The sequence below is a fragment of the Phyllobates terribilis genome, unplaced genomic scaffold (assembly GCF_046119375.1).
Source record: "Phyllobates terribilis strain yellow unplaced genomic scaffold, ASM4611937v1 Scaffold_13__5_contigs__length_258822181, whole genome shotgun sequence".
In the NCBI taxonomy this organism is placed as follows: domain Eukaryota; kingdom Metazoa; phylum Chordata; class Amphibia; order Anura; family Dendrobatidae; genus Phyllobates; species Phyllobates terribilis.
In genome coordinates, this window is record NW_027362773.1 from 107,805,672 (window position 1) to 107,811,671 (window position 6,000).

Here is a 6,000-nt window from a genome sequence, read left to right on the forward strand (position 1 = left end):
TAAACTGACCCACAAACAGTCCCGGCTAGGAGGGGACCTGGATGTCTGAGAGCAACGGGGAAATTGGCCCTGGTCAGGGTGAGGGTGTAGGCCTACCGTGCTTTCTGCGCTCCTTCTGGCTATCTCCTCCTGATAGGGTAACAGCCCATATTTCCGAGCTTTCCGTGTTTTCTCGCCTGTATGGCCTGCGACGTGGGTTCCTTTCTGCTCCCAGCCTTGTACGGCTTTACTGGTCCCTTCGGTTGTGGCAGGGCCTCCAGGCTTCTTAGGCCAAGGAATGTACAGTCCCTTGCGGACTGGTTCTCTGCTGGGGGATGTGGAATCCTTCCAGCCTCAGACACAAAAGTCTGGTAAAATTAAGTCTTTTCTCTGCCAAGACAGGCTCTCTTCGCCTCTTGTCTCTGGCTTGTGGCTCTCCTACTGCCACACTTCCTCTTAGGTGCAACATAACTTTCTGTCCCTGCTCTGGGACACCTCTCAGTGCTGAGGCAGGTCGTCCAGTACTCCCTAACCCTGCCCTCAGTACCAGCTTTTATAGGGGCAGCCAGCTCCCCCTACTAGCCTGAGACAGAGGGCATTGCATGCTAATGTTCCCCTGACTAGAGAATCTCCCCCTTGCTCTCAGACACAGCTTTAATTACACTTGTGGCATCCAGGTCAGGGTGACACACTTCTCCATCAGGGGAGTTGAGAGTGCCAAGGTGAGGAGCATGATGATGATAGAAGTTAGTGTGGCGCCCCTGAGGGTTCAGTCGCCACAGAGATACTGCACCTCACCCCGAGGTGTGGTGTCTCCCTTCTCTCAGGTAAGATGGGAATGCTGCACGGAACCCCAACCACCTACATCCAACACAACACTGCTCCAGGCCAGCAGGAGGGGCAAGACGCAATGTAGTTTTCTGCTGATCCCTGGCCCTGGCTGGAGTAGGGGGGGGACTCAAAGATAGGGGGAACCAATAGTGGGTGTGGGTGGAGGAAGTTGATACACGGAGCACATATACAGTAGGTATATAATAGGAAGCCATATTAGGAAAGGAGGTCTTTAGTGAGGGCTGTGCAGAGGAACAGTCCGGGAGCAGAGGCTCAGGCAGAGTTCTGCTCCACAGTTAGGGCCCAGCATAGTGGCCCGGAGGGGAGCAGGGAGTAGGCTCCAGTTCTAAGAAGGAATCCCAAAGGGGTATGGCGCGTGCAGAACGGCACCCGTACGTCCTGTTCCTGCCCGGTGTCAGGAGGGATCGAGCTTGCCGCATTCTAAACCCCAGGGGGTCAGGTTGGTCCCGGATCCGACGTACAGGAAGGACTTCAGCATACCCGAGCAGGATTAAGAGTGGGCAGCGTTGGGCAACGGTGAGAAGGACCAAGTGTGAAGAAGGTCAAATTAAGCACATCTGAAAGTGGGGTTCTGCCAAGCATACCTAAGCTGCTTGAAGGAGGACTGAACCGGTGAACGCAGTGCGACGAGGGAGGCCTTCACCTGTAAAGTGCACTTGTGAATTGCCTAAGAACTGTGAGTAAAGCCTTGGACGACTGCAACGAACAGCCTCTGTCTGTTTCTACACTGGCGCTATCTACCTGCACCACAACGCCCAGTACACTTCACCCACCATTCATCTATTTATCTGTACTGCCCTGAGGCCCGCTCCACCTGTAGGGAGCTGTAACATCTTAAGCTGCCTTGACACCTGCCTCAGAGGACTGTTGCAGCGCTGGTGACCTTCACCAGACACCAGAGGTGGCATCACGAACTATCTGAACTTTTATTATTAATTGCTACCCCTTTTTGTGCACTGACCGCCCTGGGCCAGCCACCGTGATATACTGCTCCAGACAGTAAGGCCCCCGGGGGGCGAGTCATTAGCATCTGCTTTGTTTTCTTTTAATGCTAGCATAAGTGTGCCGCCTGCCACCCACCCACCCCCAGGCTGCGATGCCATACTGCTAGCTTGCACTTAAAATGGGGCCTTTTAGTTTGGAGTAGGCCGAAGCTGGCCACTACCTCATGGCTGCTTCGGTGGCCTGGTATCCATACTCAGTCCCCAGCCGCCCGGCGGCCGGGTGTCCATAAACGGTCCCCAGCCGCCCCTATTTCTCCTGTCACCTTCTCACACACTTTTCTTAGCCTGGCGTGCTTTAGGGCAGCATTGGACGAGCCCACCAGAGAACCAGACTCCTCCGGTGGGCCCTGGCTTCTCCATCAGGGGAGTTGAGAGTGCCAAGGTGAGGAGCATGATGATGATGATAGAAGTTAGCATCTGCTTTGTTTTCTTGGAATGCAAGCGCATATATGTAGTAGCGTCTAGGACTGAGGTGGTCAGCGTTTTGGCGCATATCCTACCTCCTCCGAGGATTGCTGGATGTTTTCCTGCTACTATCCCAGTTCTATGACTCCCGTGAAAACAAAGCTTCAGGTGATAAATGATGGATGAGGTGGTGGCAAAGGAGAAAGAGCAGGAGGAACAGGCACCATTCACATCAATATCAGGCCAGTCAACCACACATGTCTTGTAGGATATGTTTCTGTACCAAAAGGAGCGGTTCGGCTACACAGTTATAGGGCATACAGTGAGTGCAATGCCTACCAAAAATTTAGAGGCATTCCAATGCCCCTTGGAAGTGACATGAAGGTCAGAGGGCCTTAACTAAACCATTTTTTCCATTTATAGCAACTGGGTCTCCTGTGCACTGTTGGCCTAAGCAGTGAATGGCAGGCTTTCCAAAAATTATGAGGAACTGCAATTCCCCTTGAAACAGACGTGGATTACAGCGTTCTAAAAACCTTCTACCCATTATTGGGGAGTGGGTCTCCCTTAGTGTTCGCCTATGCATTGAAAAGCAAAAGCTGACTAAAATTAGGAGGAAATGCAATGCCCGTTGGAAGAGTCGTGGAGGTCGCAGTAGCTTAACAAGACAGTTTGAATGCCCCTTGGAAAATTGGTGGAGGTCACAGTAACTTAACAGGATGGTTTTAATGCCCCTCGGAAGAGACGTGGAGGTCGCAGTAGCTTAACAAGACGGTTTTAATACCACTTGGAAAAGTGGTGGAGGTCACAGTAGCTTAACAAGACGGTTTGAATGCCCCTTGGAAAAGTGGTGGAGGACACAGTAGCTTAACAAGATGGTTTTAATGCCCCTCGGAAGAGACGTGGAGGTCACAGTAGCTTAACAAGACGGTTTTAATGCCCCTTGGAAGAGTGGTGGAGGTCACAGTAGCTTAACAAGACCCTTTTAATGCCCCTCGGAAGAGACGTGGAGGTCCCAGTAGCTTAACAAGATGGTTTTAATGCCCCTTGGAAAAGTGGTGGAGGTGACAGTAGCTTACCAAGATGGTTTGAATGCCCCTTGGAAAAGTGGTGGAGGCCACAGTAGCTTAACAAGATGGTTTTAATGCCCCTTACAAGAGCCATACAGTATAGCATCTTAAAAACATTATTCCCATTATTGGGGAGTGGGTCTCCCATAGTCTTTGCTTATGCCTTCCAAGCAAAAGCTGCCAAAAATTAGGACGGAGAAACTTGCAATGCCCCTTACAAGAGCCATGCAGTATAGCATATTACAAACATTATTCCCATTATTGGGGAGTGGGTCTCCCATAGTCTTTGCTTATGCCTTCCAAGCAAAAGCTGCCAAAAATTAGGACTGAGGAACTTGCAATGCCCCTTACAAGAGCCATGCATTACAGCATATTACAAACATTATTCCCATTATTGGGGAGTGAGTCTCCCATAGTCTTTGCTTATGCATCCCAAGCAAAAGATGCCAAAAATTAGGACTGAGGAACTTGCAATGCCACTTACAAGAGCCATGCAGTACAGCATATTACAAACATTATTCCCATTATTGGGGAGTGGGTCTCCCATAGTCTTTGCTTATGCCTTCCAAGCAAAAGCTGACAAAAATTAGGATGGGGGAACTTGCAATGCTCCTTACAAGAGCCATGCAGTACAGCATATTACCAACATTATTCCCATTATTGGGGAGTAGGTCTCCCATAGTCTTTGCTTATGCCTTCCAAGCAAAAGCTGACAAAAATAAGGACGGAGGAACTTTCAATAATGGCATCATGGACCACGGTCACCCTGGTGGTATAGTGGTGGTGGAGACTGAGGATAAGGAGAAGAACATAAAAGAGCCGAAATGAGGAAGCGTATACCCATGTGTGGGTGTGAAGCGGTGCATGTGAATACACCTCCGGAAATAACACAGTGGATTTGACTTTATGTTACTCTGCTGTCATTTGGTGGTGATGAGAAGTCTGGCCCAATCCAACCCTTGTTCATTTTGATGAGGGTCAGCTTGTCAGCATTGTCAGTTGACAGGCGAGTGCGCTTATCAGTTATAATTCCCCCAGCGGCAATAAAAACACGCTCCGATAACACGCTAATGGCAGGGCAGGCCAGCACCTCCAAGGCGTACAGAGCGAGTTCATTCAAAGTGTCCAGCTTGGATACCCAATAATTAAAAGGCACAGAGGAATCACGGAGGACGCTGGTACAGTCAGCAAGGTACTCCCTCACCATCTTTTGAAACTTTCCTCTCCTTGTGAGAGTACCCCGCGCCTCAGGGTATGTCCGAAGGGAGGGTCTGAGAAAACTGTCCCAGAACATTGACAGTGTTCCCCTGCCTCTGCTGGATTGGAGTTACATCTCTCTTGCATGTACGCCTTGGTTGGGCAACGAACTGTGACCTCTGCCGCTAGCGTGTTCAGATGGGAATTCTGCAGCAAGCGCCTTCTGGTACTGCCCCATTTTTGTAGACCTCTCCACCTCAGGAATAAGAGAGTGAAAGTTCTCCTTGTAGCGGGGGTCTAAAAGTGTCACCAACCAGTAATGACTGTCACCCAACATTTTGACAATACGAGTGTCATGATTAAGGCAGCGTAACATAAAGTCAGCCATGCGTGCCAGACTGGTAACGGGCAAGACTTCCGTGTCCTCACCAAGATGACGACTGACCATGCTCTCCTCCTCCTTCTCCTCCCCCCTGTCCTGAGGCCACCCACGCTGAATCGACGGTATGACAGTTGTACAGGTACTACAGTCTACAGCGCATGATACAAGCTCTTGTTCTTCCTCCTCCTCCTCCTCTCCCTCATTGTCCCCCAATGCACGTTGGGATGAGATGAGGCTGGGCTGTGTGTAATCGACCGCTACGGCTTCTTGATCCATCTCATCATACTCTGGCTGCAATGCCTCCTCTTTAATTCTCTGCAGAGAGCATTGCAAAAGACAGACGAGTTTAATGCAGACGCTAATCATGGCGTCATCGCCACTCACCATCTTGGTGGACTCCTCAAAGTTTGTCAAGATGGTACATATGTCAGACATCCAGGTCCACTCCTGAGGTCTTATGTGTGGAGTCTGACCTGAATAGCAACGGCCTTGTTGTAGCTGGTACTCCACAGCTGCTCTCTTCTGCTCACAAATCCTTTGCAACATGTGGAGGGTAGAGTTCCAACGTGTGGGGATATCACACACCAGTCAGTGTGCTGGAAGCTGCAAACGCTGCTGCAACACAGCAAGGGCGGCAGAAGCTGTAGCCGACTTGCAAAAATGAGCTGACAGGCGGTGTACTTTGACGAGCAGATCTGGCAACTCGGGGTACGATTTAAGAAACCGCTGAACCATGAGGTTAAGCACATGAGCCAGGCATGGTGCGTGTGTGATCTCGCCTCGCCTCAGAGCCGCCACCAGGTTACGGCCATTGTCACACACGACCATGCCTGGATGTAGGTTCAGCGGTCTCAGCCACAGATCTGCCTGCTCTTTCACAACTGTCCACAACTCACAAGCAGTGTGAGGTTTCTCACCTAAGCTTATGAGTTTCAGCACAGCCTGTTGCCCCTTGGCGGAAGCAGTACTGCAGTGCTTCCGGCTTCTAACTGATGTGGTGATATCTGAGATGGAGGCTGAATATGAGGAGGAGGATGATGCGCAGGAGCTGTACACTGTGGGGGCAACTCTGACTGACATAGGACCCGCAATCCTTGGTGAGGGGAGGATG